Genomic DNA, 21,028 nt, shown 5'->3' with positions numbered 1-21,028 from the left:
AATGAGAAAATGTTTCCCCCCAGAGTTGAAGCTCATTAAAAAAAAAAAGGAACCAATTTCCAGTAAATAACCATTGTGAATGCATTATCATCAGCTCTTGAGCCTTGGTCGTGTTCTCATCATCACTTCCACTCTGTTTTAGCTGATCATTCACCTCCATTTGATTGTTTACCCCTTTTGAGGAACAACTGTGAAGAGTGATTCTGTTAGCCATCCTTGTGACACTGCCATGATTGGAAAAGTCCAAATCTTACCTAGAATCAGCTTCTACCTGAAATTATCACTCGTTCCTAAAAAAACGAGTCTCCTTTAAGCTCTTTTTGTCTGACTCGTAAAATATGAAAATATTGCTGAGCAGTTGGCCTCTCCAGCTCGTTAAAGCTACCGAGAGTGCTATCCCTCCTCTAGATTTTAATCTTTTTGGACCTGAGGGATTATTACACAAAAATATCGAGTGGTTGTCTTGTTTGGCTTGTTAAAACTATCTAAAATCCATCCCTTTCGTATTATTTTATAATTTTTTGGACTTGAGGGATTACATGACGAAAAAGGATCACTGGAGTTTCCTTTCCGTCCCTTTTTAGATTCTCTAAAATTGAAAAAGGACTGAGTGGTCTTTGTCGTTAAACTCGTTAAAACCAATAGCGACAAACTTGTCCATGCAGACAAGAACAAGTTTCACTGTTGCTAGGCTCATTAAAACATAGCGACGGGTTTACCTGAAGGGAAAATTATAGAACAAGCATATGTTATCCTCCTCAAGCTTGATAAAAATAAAGAGGTACTGGTCAACAATGACTGGGGAAAAATTGGGAAGAAAACTTGAAGAAACTTTATTGGTAGCGAGTCGCTCTTGAACATGACACTTTCACTCCATCACCATGATTGAGTCGGGTTGGGTTATTCCGTTCACCAATCATATTGCCATTGGTCCTCTGTACCATCCATACTTGGGGTTAACGCTACCAAACCATTTCAGTGTCGCCGATATGTTCAAGAGAAGTCGATCAGAGAATTCAACAACCCATCTTGTGTCTCATCCGCTGCAATACCTTTATGCTTCATTCTTTAATGACCAGCACCCTGAACCCTGTATCATCAGATCGTTTTCACCTCTAAAAGTCATTTGCTCCGTTCCGTGTCATAGATGTGGGATTCATTAAGGCCCTCCTATGACGGGTCACTTCTTGTCGACATCAGCTCATTATCCAGGAAGTCGACCTAGGAACAACCCTTTTAGTACTTTGAAGCTCGCATGCCGCAATGGCAAGTTTCTCACTTTCGGCGACAGGTTTACATCAATGGCCTTCAACCGAGAGATTTTGCATGGCGTTCGATGCCAAGTCCCATTTTCACGCCACACGAATTGTACTGTCGTACCTTGAGGGTCATCATCATCATCGATGATTCCTCTCGCGCCTGTTAATAGCTTACATCATTGGCTGGTAATTAGATGATGTCTTTCCATGTTCGACTCTAGAAAATTTTTCACATGGATCGAATTGTACTTCAGGTGAAGATTTGACGAGTTCGAAGATCCCGGATCTAGTTTCATCCATTCGAGCTGCGATATATTCAGGAAAATAAAGATATCAAATGTACATCATTGCTGCACAGATGATCATCCGAATCAAAGGATGATGACTCTATCAGAATCATCAGTCTGCCACACAGATGGTTGTCTGTCCTATGTACATGAAAATGAATTTATAAAGTTGAGCATGTTGCTATTATGATGCATGTGTTGTACTTGATGGCAACCCACTTGTAGAAGAACAACTCTCATATACATAACTCTACACAATTGATATCAGATGTGAGATGCAAGGAATCAGAAGACAGTTCTTAGTATGACAAATTAGCTTTGCCATCAAGTCCAAAGGGGGAGATTGTTGGCATTATGGTACAAGTGTTTTCCTTGATGGCAACTCACATAGATGATAGATAATAGTGCAGCAGGTCAGTAGAAAAGAGTTGATGATCAGAATACAAAGAATGAAGAAAATGAGAGATCTGTAGGTTCCTATTCACAAAGTTGCGGTCCTCGGCTGGGTCCGTAGGTGTGCCATACAAAAGGTGCGGACATGCTCATAGGTGTTCCGAACAAAAGGTGCAAACCTAAATTTCACAGACTTTCATGTAGAAAAAAGTGCACACACGTGGGAAAACTTACGGGTGATCCATGGTATTTAGTCCGACGTTTTTGATCCTATGGTTTTGGTTCGTGGTTTTGCTTCTAATGTATTGAACCCAAGTTTTGGGTCCCTTGTATTGGATTTCTATGGTTTTGGTCCATGGTTTGAGTAAGGGCTTGTCTATAAAAAGGAAAGGAGATCATTTGGCTGAGCACTCATGTGTTGAATATCTTAAGGAGAGCAAGATCGGAAAATCTGGTGATCGGTTGGTGAGTGATAGCTGGATCTAAGTCAAGAAGAAATATGAGCTTTATAAGGTGGATCTACTGATGGGTCGAGATCTCCTTGGCGCATAATTAGATCTATAGATATGATAATCTAGGGTTTGCTTGAAGTCTGAAAAATTGTCTATACCCACAGGACCGCAGGTGAAGAAAAGGCGCAGGTGCGGAGACCTGCAGGTTAGACACAGCCACAGGTGTGGAGAACCACAGGCTAGACATAGCCAAAGGTGCGGAGAACCGTAGATCAATCATGGTCGCAGGTGCAGAGACTCGCAGGTTAGCCATGGCTACAGGTGCGGAGATACGTAGTTTTCACACAGCCAGGGTGCGGATGTTCGCAGGTTACTACTGGTGAAGTTGCGGACTTTTCTTGAAATGTGTTTTAGCTGCTTTTGTCTAATCTGTAGTGTTCTGGGTTCAGAATTGGTGTCTGGTTACTGTTACTATTTTTTTTATAGCATTCTGAGAAGTGTTCGATTGATTCTATATTGAGGTTTCAGTGATTCAGTTTTGAGTAATGTAAAGATTGATGTTGGTTGATTATGTGCTTCAAAGATATTGATGGGTCCAGTATGAAAATTGGATGAAACGTGGCCTTTCAGATTATGATGTGTTCCATGAGTATCCAGTCTGAAAATGTATGAAATGTGGTACCTGGAGGAAGAAAGAGAAGGTCATAGCCTTCTGTAGGTCGGCACCTACGTACTAGTATATCAGCTAGTACAAGAGCTAAGAGAACAAGTAAAGGTTGGAGCATTTCAGTAGGCCTGCACCTACGTACTAGTAAATGGATCGGCTAGTACAAGAGCTAAGGGGGTTGTAGCTCCCTTCTAGGAGAGTCTGGAGAACACGAGAAGGTTGAAACCTTTTGCAAGTAGAAGCCTGTGTACTGGTATAAGACTGCACCAATACAAAATATTGAAAAGGAAGTTCTTATTAAAAGAAGATAGAGGTGACTTGCAGTAGGTGGTTTTCACCCACATTGGGTTTCCACCTTACATCATGGTGTTCATGTGTGCGATGATCTGTTCTATTTTAATGCTCCTATTTACTGCTCATATGGTTAATGAAGTTCTGTTGCACTAACTAAAGATCATCGTTTAATGGATTAACTGAATCTTAAGTATTCTTATTATACGTGGTTTAAGAATCTTAATATGGAAAATGAAAAGTCATATTGATCTGATAATACTGATTCACCCCCCCTCTCAGTATTATTTCCAATAGAGCATGGGAATTCCCACCTCAGCTAGATCATGAAAATATTATGAAGATAATGTATTGTATTGTATCTTATTATAGGTCACCTTCCAGTTCAAAAAACCTTAGATCCTCATGATAAAGCATTTCACCCGACATCAAAAGATTAACGACCTCATGCTTTAGGGGGCAACTGTTATAGACATTTTTGGGCACTGCAACCCCAATCGTATATGTCCATAAACCAAGGGCTTCTGAGTCCCTAAAAGTGTTGTTTCATGCCCTAAAGGAACAAGGTCAGCTGATTACATCATCTACCAGAAGTTCTCCACAGCAAACTGCTCAGAACTGGTCAAAACTGGACCATACATGTTGCTTAGTGCTAAGGGTGTGATGCATCTCACCTACCCAGTGTAAAAGGTGCGATGGATACTAGAAAGCCCTTCTGTAGGGTGTGATGGGCGATAATGGATAAATGGCAGAGACAGTTTGCGAGGTGGATGATCATGGAACCTTCCAGAAACTTCTCCTATGACACTTGCCTCTCCGAATTCGCCCAGGCATGAGTAAGAGATCATCAATCTCCAAGTGGAATCAAGAACTATCAAAGAGAAGACACTAATAAAAATCCCAGAAGCTGACTCTCCTCCCTGTAATCATCTATATATGGATCCCTCATCCCAGAGATCTAGAGGCTGGAATTTTGCATCTTGTAAGGAAGTGCTATTGGTTTCTTAGTGGAATATCATAGTGTTGGGTGATCTAAGCTTTTCATGAGGTGAAGAAGGGCTTTCATGCCGGGAGGATGACATTGGGTCAGATCAATGGGTTTTAATCCTCTCTTCTAATCTTTACATCAATAAAGCTATTCAAGTTTTCCTCCACATCCTTGTATGTTTGATAGTACATGCATTTATGTGGTCAATATATATCTGGTCCTATATTGCTTATGATTGTAGATCTCTGCACTTTGAACGTGTTATGCTGCTTTGACTTTACAGGTACTCTTTGAAGCGGAGTGGTCAAGGGAGAAGCAACAAAGACCTGTCGGTGAGGAGAAGGGACAAGCAAGGAACCCAACGAAAGATCGAGGTTGGTATTCTTTGATCCTCTCCTATCTACTTCTCATAAAGGAAAACGAAAGTAACTTTAATCTGTTTGTTTCTAAGATAGCTACCCGTCTTAGTGGGACTAGAAGTTTTGCATAGACACTAGATTTTCTTATAACACCTGGTCCTAACGGGGAACAGAAAAGTCCACCGGATCTCCCGAAATCAACTGATGGAATTTGAGGGGGAAAACCACTCCAAAGCTCCAAAATCCCAAATTTGAAATGAAATGGTAAAAATGAGAGGTAAAACCAAAAACCACCTCAGAGCTCCAAAATCCAAAATTTGAAATGAAATGGTAAAAATGAGAGGTAAAACCATTTTTTATGTTACTATTTGTCGTGGCGGAAAAAGTCGTTTGTGCGGACACAACTGACCTCCCTAGGAGTCTAAACTCTCTAGCGACAAACAAGACAAAATGGAGTGATCTTTCTCTAAATATACCTTTTAAAACATGAAAACTACAAGTGTTTAGGCTTACCTTATTCCAAAATGCTGTTGTTGTAGTCCGTCCTTGCCGATCCGGATGAGCTCCTCCTTCAAGTCAATTCCTGCAACCACAAACAATCAAACAATTACCAAGCACTTGCATTTCATATAATAAAACATATATTCAACATGCAGACCAAGGAACACATGAAATAACTCATTAACACAAGCTATTGAGAAAAATAAACCAGTTTGTATTAATAACGAAACAAAGAAACTCTTACAACCTGGCCTTGGTGTTGTGCAAGTTCCTCCCAGGGTCCATCAAGGGTTTTCCTCTACTTTGACAAAGCTCACCCACTTCCAAGTAGAATCAAGCAAAGACAATCTCTCCTCACAAGGTTCTAAATGGGAGTCCTAATTCCTGCAGCATTTACCCAAAGAAAATGTATAGCTCCAACCTCCCCTCCCTCTGGCTCAATGTCTTTATTTATAGTGCTGTAAAGAGGTTATTCAGGTCCACCATCAATGGGATAATCCCCCTCTTTGGGTGGGATAGCTCCCTTATTGATGGGATAAGTTCCTCCTTAATAGAGATACATGAACCAACTGGAGGCGCATCCAATTCATCAAACCGACCTCTAGAAAGTTCTAGAAGTAACCACAAGTAACTTTTTTAAGATGAAACTCGCGCATTTTGCCTTTTACAGAAGGACGCACCTGTCCCTTAACATACAGAGTGTCCAAGGACGCAGCTTTTGTGAACATTGTGAGCGTCCCCGCAGGTAAGGCTAGAGAGAACCTGCGACCCCAGAGATAAGCATATTTTTGACAAGACTTTCTCTCTTCTTTGAGTTTGAGATGGATAGCAGAGGCATAAGACTTGCCTAAGAGGGTAGCATGACTGTTGATTTGAGCCATACTAACTGTAAGTGGTCATGGTGACATTTTTTAGTGTAACAGATTGCCCCCTAAAGTGCGAAGCCTGGAATAGATTAGGGTTTTGTAATTCTAGGAAGGGTGAAGCGCTTTATCATTTCAAGGATTGTCTTGTGGATGACCTGGTTGGAACCTGCAATTTTCAACACAAAATACATGTATAAGATTATATCATCACTGAGGTAGGCATTCCCATACTCAGATTCAAAACTTTAACTAATGGACTAACTATTCTGATACATGAATGATCTTGCAGTACATCATTTTTATAGACTTTTGTAGACACAGTATGGACGCAGCCATCTGTTTATGATTAGTCTACATAGATAATGAATACAAAACTCCTCGCAGCCTGGATGGTAGAAACTAGATCCAGGGTCTTCACTTCTACTTCCCGAATTGGTACGATTCTAGCCATGTGATTTAAATGATTTGATGTCGAACATGTTAGAAACCACTTGATTACCAGTCGATGATGTAAACTGTTAACAAGCGTGAGAGAGACCACCAGTAATGTCAATGGTTCTCAAAGTACCAAGCACAACCCGTGAAATGTGAATAGATGTTTTGATGTCGAACACTTCACGGAATCCTTTGATCGAAAGTCAATGATGTAAACTGACGTCAAAGGCGAGAAACCTGCCATTGATGCATGCAGACTTCAAGGTACTGTCGATTCCTAAGTCATCTTTCTAGATAATGTGTCGATGTCGATAGAAAGCGACCCGTTGCAGGCAAGCCCGCAACACGAAATCATTGTTCAAGTTGAAGAAATGTTGCTGTAAGGACTGACTCAGGGATGGTCAAATGGATGACAAGTATTTTGCAGATGAAAGTTTTGCTTGCAGACCTCTTGAACACATAACGACACGACAGATGGCTTGGTGACGAATAACTCAAAGTTAATCCCCGGAACCCGGTTAAAGACTTTCAAAGTGGTTTGGTCAACTGTGAGGTAAAAGATTTCCCAACCCAGGTGAATGAAAAGTGTCGTGTTCAAGAGTGGTAATAAAGTTTCTTTTGAGACAAAAGGTGACAAACAGGTTCATTCTTCTCTCTTTTCCCCCACCATTTCTGGCAAGTACCTCTTTATTTTTAACAAGCTTGAGGAGGATAACATATGCTTGATTATAAGCTCATCCTTCGGACGAGTCCAACCTAGTTTAAATTCGAACCCTAGGAAGGAGTGGTTCGTTCCTGTTTGTAATTGAATAGGTCCTTTACTGTAAAAGTTTAACGAGCCCAGTATAGGAGAAACTCGGCGTTTTTCATTTTTAGAGAGTCTGAAAAAACAAAAGGAGACTCCACGTTGAACTTTTTCGTATATTTGTGTCCCTCAAGCCCGAAAAAGTATAAAATAATACCTGGGGGAACCGCTTGATCTTGCGACCAAGGAGTACTTTCATAATAGTGTCGTTGACCTGAAAAGTAAAAAGCGATCAAGGACACGTCGTTTTATTTCCTTATCGAGTTCGAAACGACAAAAACCCGACAATCTTTTCCTGATTTTGCGGTCAGAAAAGAGCTAAAAGGGGACCGTCTTTTAATTCCGTTTTAACGAGTGTAAAAGAAACGCTCGGCGATCTTTTCATGTTTTAGGAGTCAGAAAAGGGCTTAAAAGATGACTCTGATATTTTTGTTTGTGAAAAATGACAATTTCCCTCGAAATCCCTTTGTCCTGCACAAAAGCAACACATTACTCATACCTGTTTAAAATAGGCAAAAATACATCGAAAAATATCTTTTCAGGGTAAAAAATGAACTAATTCATCCAAAAAACCTATAAAAAGACCTTTTACCATGTCATTTTTACCGTTTCACTGTTGAGGTTGAAAAAGGAGCTTTTGACAAGAAACTTCCCGTGGTCGCTGCGGAAAATCCGACCGTCGGAATCGAACGCCGTCTTATCCAGGTATTTTACACATCCTACTCTGCATTTCTATCCGTTTAGAATCAATTTTTAGGTCTTAGTTTCATTTTTTGGGGGGGTTTTGGTTTTGGAATGCGCCTCTCGGCGGACGCGGGTGCCCTTCGGGTGACCCGCGTCCCTCGACTTTTTCTCATACGGGAAAATGGTCGGAAGACGCAGCCCGCCTTCAGGCCAGCCGCGTCCGGGCGCCCTGTGCTACAAAGCCGGGGTGCGTCTCCGAGAAGTGCGCATTTCAAAACCCCAACTCCCTCAAAAAACCACCAAAAATTCCCAAATCAATTTCTAATTGCTATTTTTGATGTGCAGGGTATTAACCATGTTAGATTGGAGAGAAAGAGAGCATGTAGAGGATGATGAAGTTGCAATAAATCATCAACCTTCCCTGGATGCCCTAAGAGCATGCGGATTATACAAATATTGGACCATACCGGGCATGAGGGGCCAGGTAAGATTCTTGGAATGGCTGGTTGAGCGATGGAACGTTCAAGAACAATGCTTTTACATAGGAGGGCACCAGCTCGAGATAGAGCCCTCGGATGTATACTTTCTCACTGGCTTGCCGAACAGAGGTGAGCAACTCAGTCTTGCGGGGACTAGGCCGGGTGGCCAATCCCTTGATAGTCTCCGCGACGAGTGGTGCACACCTGGGGCTCACCATTCAAAAGGCATAGAGATAAAACACATCACTCTGCCGGAACTCAAAGTCATAGCGTTCACGGTTACCAAAATTTGCGGCGCGGCCGCTTTACACATTGCTTCCGGATCCCAAATGCGGATGGCAATTGACTGTTACCAAGGCACCATTTTCAACTGGTGTGAAGCTGTGTCGGCTCATATGAAGAGCCAACTGACCAAGGCAAAGAACGGACGACTAAAGACTTTTGGATATGGGCCTCTAGTCGTGAGCTTTGCCTTGGAGAGAGTTCCAATGCTGATCCCTCAGCAACTCACTGTTGATATCTTGGGTCCTCGGGAGCCAAAGCTGATACGATGGGTTGCGGTGATGGCCCGGCATCCTGACGAGGGTGCGACAGTGGTTCGATTCTCAGATAGTTACTTTCACTGGTTAGAGGACCAGGTTTTTTCGATACAGGACTTTCCGTATGCCGGAGTGGATTTTAGAGGTGATCCGGACATGGTTCTTCCACCGGGAGAACAATGGGATGACAGAGGTACTTTTATTTTCACAAGTTTTCTAATTATGTATTTTTTTATTTTTCATATATATCGTCTCAAAACTAATAGTAAAATTTTCAAAATGCAGATGTTGGTCCACAGCGTCCAGCCAACCTCCGGCCTTTTGATAGACTACATCCAGCTGCACCGGTACCGGCCCCACAGGACGCGGCTGCAGAAGTACTAGCTGAGTTGGAGCATGATCTAGAGCGTCTCACGGCAGATATACCTGAGACTACTATGGATGACATTCCTACCAGGCTTCAGCGCTTCGTAGTCGCGGTCCCTGGACCGTTTAGGAGATTTTTGCGTAAGGTAGCCCGCGCAGTGGTGTCATACAGAGAGCACCACCAGTGATTGACTAGTCACTTTTGTAGTCACATGTGACATTTTGACTTTTTGTACTATCATTTTGCCGATCATAAGGTGTTTTCAACCTATGATCGAAGACGATGTATATATTTTTTGACACACTTCTATCTATATATATCACTATTACCGGCTTATCTTGTTTAACATATGTGATGAAATGTTTTTAAATTTACTTGCATGATTATCGTAAATGTCTGTCCAACATTCGAGAAGCAATTGCATCTGCTAATGTATTCAAAGACCTTGGAATATGTTGATATTCAATGTAATCAAATTCACGTTCCAAGAGACGCACTCTCAAAAACAACCTTAATAACACAGGATTCCTAATGGCATAAACTCTATTAAGCTGTAATACAACAAGTTCAGAATCTAACCTCACTATCAAACGTCGAATTCCAAATGAAATAGATTCGGATAATAATTCAATCACTGCACTGTATTCTGCAATGTTGTTCGTTGTTTGACCGAGGCTTACCCCATGCATAGAAACTAACTCGTCAGAGGGCGAATAGATAACCCAAGCTGCGGAAGAGATGTTCCGTGTACTACGACAAGCACCATCAGCAAATCCAATGTATGTTTGGAGAGGCGTCGACATCTGCAATATCAAGAGTAAAACCAAGATAAGCCAGAATAACGACGAAAAACCACACTCTCTAAGCTAAGCACACTGACTAAACTAACACACTTGCTAGCTAGAAAGAAAATCTAACCTATCTAAAAATTTCTCCATTCCCATCATTTAAGCATAATACCTCTTTAGGTAAAGTCCATTTCTGGGTTTACCCAAAGAGTCCCCATCAAAGTCAACTAGCTCATAAGCCCCTTTTGCTAGCTTTCGCTTTACAATGTAGGGCCCATGCCACATGGGAACGAATTTTCCGGCACCTAGCTTATCGTTAGCTTGATCATATAATAGTACTAGGTCTCCTTCCGAAAAACTTCGAGGGGTTACATTTCTATCATACTGAGCTTTCATTCGTTTCGCGTGAGTCTCGATTGCCAATGTAGCGTCACGTCGAGTCTCATCTAATTTAGCCAAGTACAATAAACGTTTCTCCTCTTCGGAAGTAGCTGGAAGTAATTCGACAGCCATTTGAAGTGATGGGATTTCGCATTCAATGGGTAACACAGCTTCTAAGCCATAAACTAGCTGGAAAGGAGTGAACCCTGTTGAATTTTTCACTGAGGTTCGGTATGCCCATAGCGCTGAAAATAACATGTTGTGCCAATTCGACCGATGAACACCAATGGTTCGTCGGATCATGATAACTAGAACTTTGTTGATAGACTCAACCAAACCGTTGGCTTGCGGATAATAAGGAGTAGAGCTATCGTGGCGCAAACCAAGCTGGCTTGTAAGCTCAGTCATCATGACGTTTCGAAAATGGCTCCCATGGTCAGTAATGATTGCTTGTGGGACACCAAACCTAGTTATGATATGATTGAATACGAAAACTGCAGCTGTTTTGCCGCTTGCGTCGAATGTAGGCATCGCCTCGGCCCACTTAGTAAAATAATCAACCGCAAGGATGATATACGCATGCCCCCCGGCCGAGTGAGGGTTACAAGTAATAAAGTCGATACCCCATTTGGCGAATGGACCAACGGCAATTATAGGGTGGAGAGGAGCAGGTGGAGCGCGCATCTTGCGATCAAACACTTGACAGTTGTGGCACTTCCTGACTGCAATGATACAATCTTTAAACATAGACGGCCAGAAATAGCCAGCGCGCAACACCTTCTGAGCTGTGGCATACCCAGACATATGACCGCCACATGCTCCAGAGTGACAATCATTCAAAACCCTCTCAGCCTCTTCGTGAGTTAAACAACGTCGAAAAACTAAGTCTGCCCCCCGGCGATAAAGTGTATCTCCAATAATTTTGTATGGCTGGGATTGAAACCGAATTTTTCGACGTTCCGCTTTGGAAGCTTCAGGCCGAAAGGTTTGGGTTTGGAGATAAATGATTATATCCCCGTACCACGGATCTACAGTACTGATAAGAAACAAAGATTCGTCCGCAATGGACTCCTCTGCCACAGTCTCTGTGTCAGCACTCGGGAAATCACACATCAATTCCGCAAAAACTAAGGATTTCTTAGACTTGGACTTCTCGAACTCCAAGTCGAACTCTTGCAGGATAACAATCCATTTAGAGTACTTGCCCCCTAGCAGTTGTTTTGTCAAAATATAAATCATAGGGTTGCAATCCGAAATAACTGTAGTTTTGCGGAGAAGAATGTAGTGACGGAAACGCTGGACAGCTTGAACGGCTGCCAGGGCCAATTTCTCCACATGCGAATATTTTAGCTCAGTTGGATTCAAGGTCCTACTAAGATAATATATCACATGCTCCGCTCCGAATTCATCTTCTTGAACTAACACCATTCCAATGGTGGAATGCGAAGCTGCGAGGTATAAGAAGTAGTCTTGGTTGTAGTTGGGAGGATGCAATAACGGTGCATGGGTCAACGCGTGTTTAAGTGCATCAAAAGATTGTTGGGCAATCTCGTCCCAAAAGAATTGTGCGTTCTGTTTCAACAACCGTGTAAAACCTTTAGTGACCTCGGCGTAGTTTGGGATGAATCGGCGTAAAAAGTTCGCTTTCCCTTGCAAACTTTGGAGTTGGCGCAAACTCGAAGGAGGAGGCAATTTGATGATAGCCTCGACTTTCGAGGGATCGACGCGAATGCCGGCTTTTGAAACAACAAATCCCAGCAATCGACCTGTTTCTATACAGAAAACACACTTGTGGGGATTCAACCGAATTCGATAATGCCTACACCTCATAAAGATTGCTCGTAGGTGGACAAGGTGATCAGCTCGATGTAAAGAATGAGCAGGCAAATCATCGAGATAGGGTTGCACAATGTGCTTGATGTCATGAAATGCATAAGACATCGCCCGTTGAAAAGTGGCCCCGGCATTCTTAAGCCCAAAAGGTAATTTGCAATAAGCAAATGTCCCCCATGGACAAATGAATGCCGTTTTTGGTTGGTCGGCAGGTAGAATATTGATTTGATTATAGCCCGAAAAACCATCCATGAAGGAAAACATTTCACTTCCGGCACAATCATCAATAATTTGATCGATATAAGGCGTAGGATAGTTGTCTTTTGGACAAGCTCGATTTATATCCCTATAGTCGATACAGATTCTTATTGTTCCTTGTTTCTTATTGACCGGAACAATATTCGATACCCAATCCGTTAACGGGATCGGATAAATGAAACCTGCTTTCAACAGCTTTTCGACTTCTGCTTTAATCGCAGCCGCTTTTCGAGGGTGAATTTGACGCAACCGTTGCCGGATGGGTTTAGCATCCGGGTAGGTCTTTATTTCATGAACAACAATGGCAGGATCAATTCCCGGCATTTCCTCGTAAGACCAGGCAAACACGTCGCGGAATTCTTGGAATAGGGCCTTGTAAGTTTGGATTTCTTCTTCAGTACATGCGGCACCTATATGAATGTTTTCCTCGATTCCGGGCTTCACTGAAATATCAATGGGAATAGTACGAGAAATATTCCCTAAATTCAACTCTGAATCAGAATGTTTCGTTGGATCCTGAGCGTCTTTGACATATTCAGCGGTAAAGATAGATGAAAAATCATTTTCAAATGCATCATCCTTAGGTAAAAACGAAGATCTGTGATGGAGATCTTCCCATGGTAGATCGTCTACACTTAGGATTTCGCGAAGTTGTTCGTCAGATGACACGACTTCGGGAAACGTTATCCGTTCTAAGGGTGAGGTGAAAAGTGACTCTTCACTGACCACATTCATTTGGTCGACTTCGGTTGAATGAAAGTCGGTAAAAGACATGAGAGCTTCATAAGCAATTTCATATGGACTCAAAGGCATAACATCACCGAGTGAGTCTATCTCAGAGTCAGATGGGACGAACCAAGGATCATCATAAATAATGTTTTCTGATGTAATCATATGAATGGTTGCAAACGAAGGATCTGCGCTGAGTGGAGGGAGAGGAAAAGTTCCCAGTAAACCGGAATCCTTAACTAAACCTACACCAACGTCCCTATAAGGGATTGTCGTTTTACCAACATGCTGGATACTCTCTGAAGAGGCTGGGTCGGATGAAAAGTATGTCAGCTGATCAATAGTCACGATCTTACCGTTATGTGGAAACTTAATTACTCTGAAGACCGATGAAACGACCGCTGTCATAGCATATGACCAACTTCGACCCAAAAGAAGGTTGTAGTCTAGAGGGGCATCAACCACTTCCACATCCAGACTAACGGTTTTACCTTCAACCCCTATAGGCAATTCTTGTAGAATACCAAACGGACGGAACCCACGGCCATCAAAGGCCTTAAGGATGGTGGGGGATTGGTTCAACGAAGGAGAACCAAGCGATCTCCAACATTGAATCGACATAATACACGTAGAAGCTCCCTCATCAATCACAGTCCGATGAATAGGCCTGTTTTTGACTATCACTGGAATTTGGAAAGCCATTTGATGGGGGAGACGTGGTGTACTATTTTCTAGATCAAAGATCATTAGGTTCGGGTCCTGAACATCGACAGCTCCGATAGCCGACAAAAGCAATTTCCGTTGTGCTGGGCATGATTGCAGCACTTCGAGTGCCGACATTGCTGAAGGTGAAACAGCTAAGTCCTCAACAATGTTGTAATTCTGGGCTGCTCTCGCATGTGGATTGAAAGCAGACCTTCGAAGTACACCCTTGGCGGGCGGCTTAATCACTAAGTCTGGGTTAGGTTTTTCGATCTGTAGTGGATCGGAACCAGGAGCTGAGGTTGATGGGTTAGAGTGAGAAGATTCTGCTTCCTTGCCATCAACAGGAGCCTTACTACCATAATCTTGCGATCGAGTCGCAATCCTCACATGAGACATCATCAAAATGGGTTCTTCACTGGCATTCGAAGAAGAACCTATCATCTTATTCTCCTGCTCTGGAAATGGATTCTTTAACACAGCAGGAGTGGGAGAACCTTTGACTATTTTTACAACCTCGGCCCGATGAGGGCAATCTCTCGTAAAATGATCCTCTTCACAAATAAGACAAGGATATCGAGGTTTGCGTTTTTCGTCATTGGTTTCCGACTTTTCAGTTTTCTCCTTTGGAGCCTTGTCTGCTTTAGCCTTCTTCTTTCCTTTCTTCTTTCCACCGTTTTTTGGTTTGGCCGTAGATGACTCTACAGCGTGAATGTCGGCGGTAAGTTCAGGAGAAGACTCTCCTGTCGGAGAATCAGGCAAAGTGATAATTGGAGTAGTTGAAGCCTTGGAAGACTTCTTCTTGCTCTTCGTAGTCACGATACCAATCATACCATCAGCGGCATGAGATCCCGAAGGAGCAGCAGCGATTTGATTTGACTTTGGAAGATCCGGAATCTTCTCGTGTAACGTACCCGACTGAGTGTAAACTAAGTCAAGGTATTGTGCCTGAGCAATGACTTGCTCCTCAGTAACTACTCCGGCCTTAGCTACATCTTCAGTAATCTTCGGTAATAATGATTTGACAAACCATTCAGCTAAGATTTGGTCCGGGATAAAAACTTTCACTAATCTCCTTCGACGTCTCCACTCATGAATGTGATCAGAAATATACGTGGACGTCGATTGTTTTAGTGAAGTTAATAACTCCGTGCCGTTATCGTATCTGACCGGCAACTGAAAGTGAGTTAAGAACGAGGTAGCTAACTGGCTAAAGTTGTAAAAAGAGGCCCGTGGTAACTCAATGTACCACTTGGCCGCGAGACCAATGAGTGTACGCTGGAAAAGACGTAAGCGGATGGAATCATCTGAGATAGAATTCGAAGCACACCAGAGGTGGTAAGTCATCACATGATTGGACGGATCCTCTCCAGACTTACCTTCGAACTTGGGTATATCACTGGGCAACTTATTTGGCATTGGCGGCCAGAACTGAAGATATTGAATTGGATCGTTCGTTAGGCGCGTCAAGTCGGGTAAATCCAAAGTTGCAATAAACGGTAACTGCCGGTTAGGATCTCTAAAACTCTGGGTCACAATACCAGCCCCAGGAGGAGGATATCCAGGATAACTAGGAACAGGAGTCGCATTTGGGATATTATATCCTCCTGGAAAACCAGGATTAACCGGACCGTACTGGGGTTGTTGAGGTTGTTGATAAGTGTACCCAGGATACGGTTGATACTGGTAAACCGGTTGTTGGACAGCTTGCCCAGGTTGGTACTGTCCCTGGTACGGAGGTTGAACAAATTGAGGTTGAGTAGTCACAACCGTACTTATACCAGGCTGACCTACAGGCATCTGGACCGTGGTTTGAATCGTAGATCCAGACAACGGTAAAGATGTCTGAGGTGTGGTAACAGGGACAGTAGAAACTGGAGCCGTCGATACTCCAGAAGTAAGTATGGTAGATGTAGCGGTAGTTGCAGCAGCCGTTTGAGATGGAGTACTAGGTGCAATTGACGGCTGAGTAACTACCGAAGCTACAGAAGTTTGAACATTTGGCTGGACAGGTTGCGGTTGCTGGGTTGGACCAGAAACTACGGGTTGTCCAGCTTGAGGAACCATCTGTACACTTGGCTGCAACACCTGTTGACCCTGTGATGGATCCCACACTAACATTCCAGGGTATTGACCCGTAACAGGTTGAGGATACTGAGATCCATAACCAGATTGAGGGTAGGATTGATAATTGTAAGGTGCAGTTCCCATACTTGGAACATATGACTGACCTTGAGGCGGTTGATAACCTTGACTTGAGTATTGACCTTGAGGTTGATAACCTTGAGGTAAATACTGATACTGGGGTTGACCTTGACCTTGAGGTTGGTACCCTTGAGGTTGATAACCTTGGGGTTGATACCCTTGAGGTTGCCATCCTTGGGGTTGCCATCCTTGAGGTTGATATTGATACTGAGGTTGACCTTGGGGTACATATTGAGGCTGAGGTTGACCTTGAGGCAAGTATTGCACCATAGGTACATACTGACTTTGAGGTTGCCCCCCAGACACGATTTGTGTACCTTGAGGTTGCCCCCCAGGCATTAACTGCGGTTGCCCCCCAGGCGGTAATTGGCCACCTTGAGGTTGGGAAACGGGAACTGAACCTGACATCATGTAAATGTCTCCTACACCCAATGGTATATTACCACTGTTTCCAGCAAATAACCCATGATCAATGGGTTGAGGAGATGCCCCCGCAAAGGTACCAGAAAGTGACTGATACCCAGTGGGAACAGAAGGACCGCCGTGTAAAAAAGATTCAGGACTTTGTGTAAACACGGACGACTGACCAGACATATTTACAGGAGTATGAATACCTCCAGGTGGAAAAGGAGTACGAGGTGTGGAAAAACCGACTGAGTTGTCTAAAAAATTGGTTAACGCAAGGTACCAAGAAGTACTTCTAGGAGGACTGTAAAAGATGGATTCACGCTCCCTTAGATCAATAGTAAGTTGACCTTCAAGGTGAGAGACACCTATATCTTCTTCTGGAGCAAGTTCTTCTATAGCAATCAAACCAGAAGGTAGATTTTCGGTGATAATTCTTTCTATTCTCGGTGAATCAAGGACACTAGAAGTTGGAGTAACAGGTTCGGAAATTTCAGGTTCTTCGCCTGTTTCACTGGCAGATGAAAAACTACCAGCAAGCTCGGAAACTGTAACAGTTTCGGGATTGTAACCTGTTTCTAAACTTTGGTAATCTGGATGGACTACCAAGGAAGATTCTCCTTCTTCAGGTGAACCTACTCTACTGTCACTAGGAGGAGTTACAAGGACCTTTAAACCTTCTAAATTACCCGGGTCGTCTCGAGGAGGGGATCCCCTAAGTCTACGGGATCTTCTCAACAATTCGGCCACAGAAACAACTTCAGGAGACTGGCCCCGAAGTCTACGGGACTGTCTCGGTAATTCCGCCACAATTAAAGATTTTTAACTACAACACACGAAAACAAAGTAAAAATTTCAAATCAAACCACCTAAAGTCTTCTAAAGAAGCAAACAAATTTGAAGCACACGCCTAAATAATCTAGAGCGTCAAACCACACACAAACAGTAGTCTTCCGGACCAAAAGCGCTAGTTGGTGATTAGGCCCAACCTCGCAGGATTCAGTACAGAAATGGCGGGTGGAACAGTTACCCCGGCAACCTGCTTAATGAATAGACCGGCACAAGTTCCTCCACTTTAACCGTCTCGAAGTGAAGTGAACCCCCCGGAAAATCCAAGTGAGTATAACCGACGTCTGCTCCAGGTACAGTGGGACCTTCCCTCCACCGTCACCTCGGTAGAACCCTAAAGATTATGGTCACTAAAGTTACCAATCACAACAATTACACCTGGGGGAACAGTCTAAACTCCGACAGCACGCAAGGGCAGAGTAACAAGCTCAATCCCCTTACCGGCTCCTTGACAATAATCCAAGGTTTACCGATAAGTGACCCCTGGCTCCTCGACAATGGTTAATCCGAGGTTTACCGTTTGTAATACGTACTGTCTGGCGTCGTTCCCAACGAGGGAGGAATGATCCCCTCACTGGTTCGGACACGAGCTCGTGCTTCTCCTTTAAGAGGAGCTTTCCCAGAGTATAACTGAAACAATTGGATTTAATCTACTCAAGATAAACTATCTGTTTGGTTTTGTAGTCTTGGAGAGTTAAGTACTCACCTACTCCAAGACCCTAGCCTAAGCTATGTTGGTGTTTTAGAGCCCTAGAAAAATAAAAATTACTAGATTGATTTTAATTTAAGCGTTACTTTTAAGGTTGTTTCTTAAGTCAAAAGGTGATGGAAGTGAAACCAGTGGTGTGTTGACTCGACTCGAAACCACTACAAAATGCACCTAGGATGATTTACCCACTACTTTACTTTTTCGATGAATTGCTTAACTAAAAAGTTGAGAGAATGCAATCTTTATAAAAGCAACTTCTTAATTGAAGACAATCAAAGAAACAATTCGTTTGTCTTTTCCAAGCATAAAAAACATGACCGCTCTTTACATGCACGAAAAAACTCTTTTTCTCTTTCAAAAACAAAAGCTACTTGAAACAAGACTTTTAAAGAAGATGTTTTTGTATTTTTCTTTTAATAAAGCAAATAAATCTAATATAACCAAAAATCAATCTTAACAACTATTAAAATCTATGAAAATTTACTCATAAGCAAACTAAAAGGTAAATTTACTCTAAGCAATCTTAACGAGGCCAAAACCAACAATGATTATTCTAAGGTGTTTTACTTGATCACAATCAAATCAAGGACTAGCTTATTGCAGAACCAAAAACTAGCCAAAACAAAACTCTAATCTTTTTGTTCTTTTGTAAAATGGAAATCAACACTTTATAAACAAGTAATTTGAAATTTGACCCAAAACAACTTAAATGGCAAGCTGCTCACACAAGGAGACTTTACGACAGGCCCGACTTCTAAGAAGGCTGACTAACCAGAGAGATCTAAGGCTGGACAACTTTCTACCGTCAAAGTCACTACAGGACCTATTGAAAAATCAAACCCTAGGCCTAAACTTCGTTGAAATCCACTAAAACACTCAAAGCTCACAAAACAAGTTCAGGTGAAAATTCTTGACAGGGTACTAAAGGATCTGGGTAGAAAACACTAAGAAAAATCAAAATCTAAAAGCAATTAAAGCAAAAAATGGAATTTTCCTAAATTTTACAGGAAGACGCAGGCAACCCGTTATAACAGGTGCGGGCCCGCTCTGTGCAAACGGCAACAGCGCGTCCAAAGACGCACTGTGCAGTACTCAGAGGGTGCGTCCTTCTGGAAAAGTTGAGAAAAACCAAATCTAACTAAATCTAAAGCTAAGCCACCCAAATACTAATTCTCACAGTCAAAAACCAGAAAATAAAAGTGATTTTCACAGAGCAAAGTTCACACAAAGGAAAAGACTCTCTCATTAATGGATTCCCCAGCGGAGTCGCCAATTTGTCGTGGCGGAAAAAGTCGTTTGTGCGGACACAACTGACCTCCCTAGGAGTCTAAACTCTCTAGCGACAAACAAGACAAAATGGAGTGATCTTTCTCTAAATATACCTTTTAAAACATGAAAACTACAAGTGTTTAGGCTTACCTTATTCCAAAACGCTGTTGTTGTAGTCCGTCCTTGCCGATCCGGATGAGCTCCTCCTTCAAGTCAATTCCTGCAACCACAAACAATCAAACAATTACCAAGCACTTGCATTTCATATAATAAAACATATATTCAACATGCAGACCAAGGAACACATGAAATAACTCATTAACACAAGCTATTGAGAAAAATAAACCAGTTTGTATTAATAACGAAACAAAGAAACTCTTACAACCTGGCCTTGGTGTTGTGCAAGTTCCTCCCAGGGTCCATCAAGGGTTTTCCTCTACTTTGACAAAGCTCACCCACTTCCAAGTAGAATCAAGCAAAGACAATCTCTCCTCACAAGGTTCTAAATGGGAGTCCTAATTCCTGCAGCATTTACCCAAAGAAAATGTATAGCTCCAACCTCCCCTCCCTCTGGCTCAATGTCTTTATTTATAGTGCTGTAAAGAGGTTATTCAGGTCCACCATCAATGGGATAATCCCCCTCTTTGGGTGGGATAGCTCCCTTATTGATGGGATAAGTTCCTCCTTAATAGAGATACATGAACCAACTGGAGGCGCATCCAATTCATCAAACCGACCTCTAGAAAGTTCTAGAAGTAACCACAAGTAACTTTTTTAAGATGAAACTCGCGCATTTTGCCTTTTACAGAAGGACGCACCTGTCCCTTAACATACAGAGCGTCCAAGGATGCAGCTTTTGTGAACATTGTGAGCGTCCCCGTAGGTAAGGCTAGAGAGAACCTGCGACCCCAGAGATAAACATATTTTTGACAAGACTTTCTCTCTTCTTTGAGTTTGAGATGGATAGCAGAGGCATAAGACTTTCCTAAGAGGGTAGCATGACTGTTGATTTGAGCCATACTAACTGTAAGTGGTCATGGTGACATTTTTTAGTGTAACACTATTCACGTACTTGAAGTAAAATATTAGTTTTTTAATTCATTTTTCGGGCATATATATGTATTTCTAATCAATTTGATGGAGCAATTGAGTAGGTTGAACAACCGACGAAAGAATATAATGCATTAAAAGGTGAATTGAATGTCTTTGACTACCATTATGAGCAATGTTTCCGCAAGCTTCAAGCTCGTTAAAAAATAAACCTACCACTGAGCATAGTTTCTCCCGGTTCAAGCTCGTTAAAAAATGAATCCACCCTCGGTAAATAACCTTTGTTATCGCCCTGCTATCAACCTTTTGAACCTTGGTTGTGTTCCTGCCATCACCTCCATTCTTTTTGCCGATCATGCGCTTCCACTTGATTGTTTACCTTTTTGAGGAACAACTATGATGAGTGGTTTTGTTAGCCACCCTCTTGACATCACCATGTTTTGAGAGGTTCCATGCTTACCCAGAACCAATTGCTACC

This window comes from Pinus tabuliformis, chromosome 1_2 (assembly GCF_031772625.1).
Source record: "Pinus tabuliformis cultivar Carrire ecotype Pingquan chromosome 1_2, CPIR1, whole genome shotgun sequence".
Classification (NCBI taxonomy): domain Eukaryota; kingdom Viridiplantae; phylum Streptophyta; class Pinopsida; order Pinales; family Pinaceae; genus Pinus; species Pinus tabuliformis.
This window is presented reverse-complemented; position numbering follows the sequence as displayed.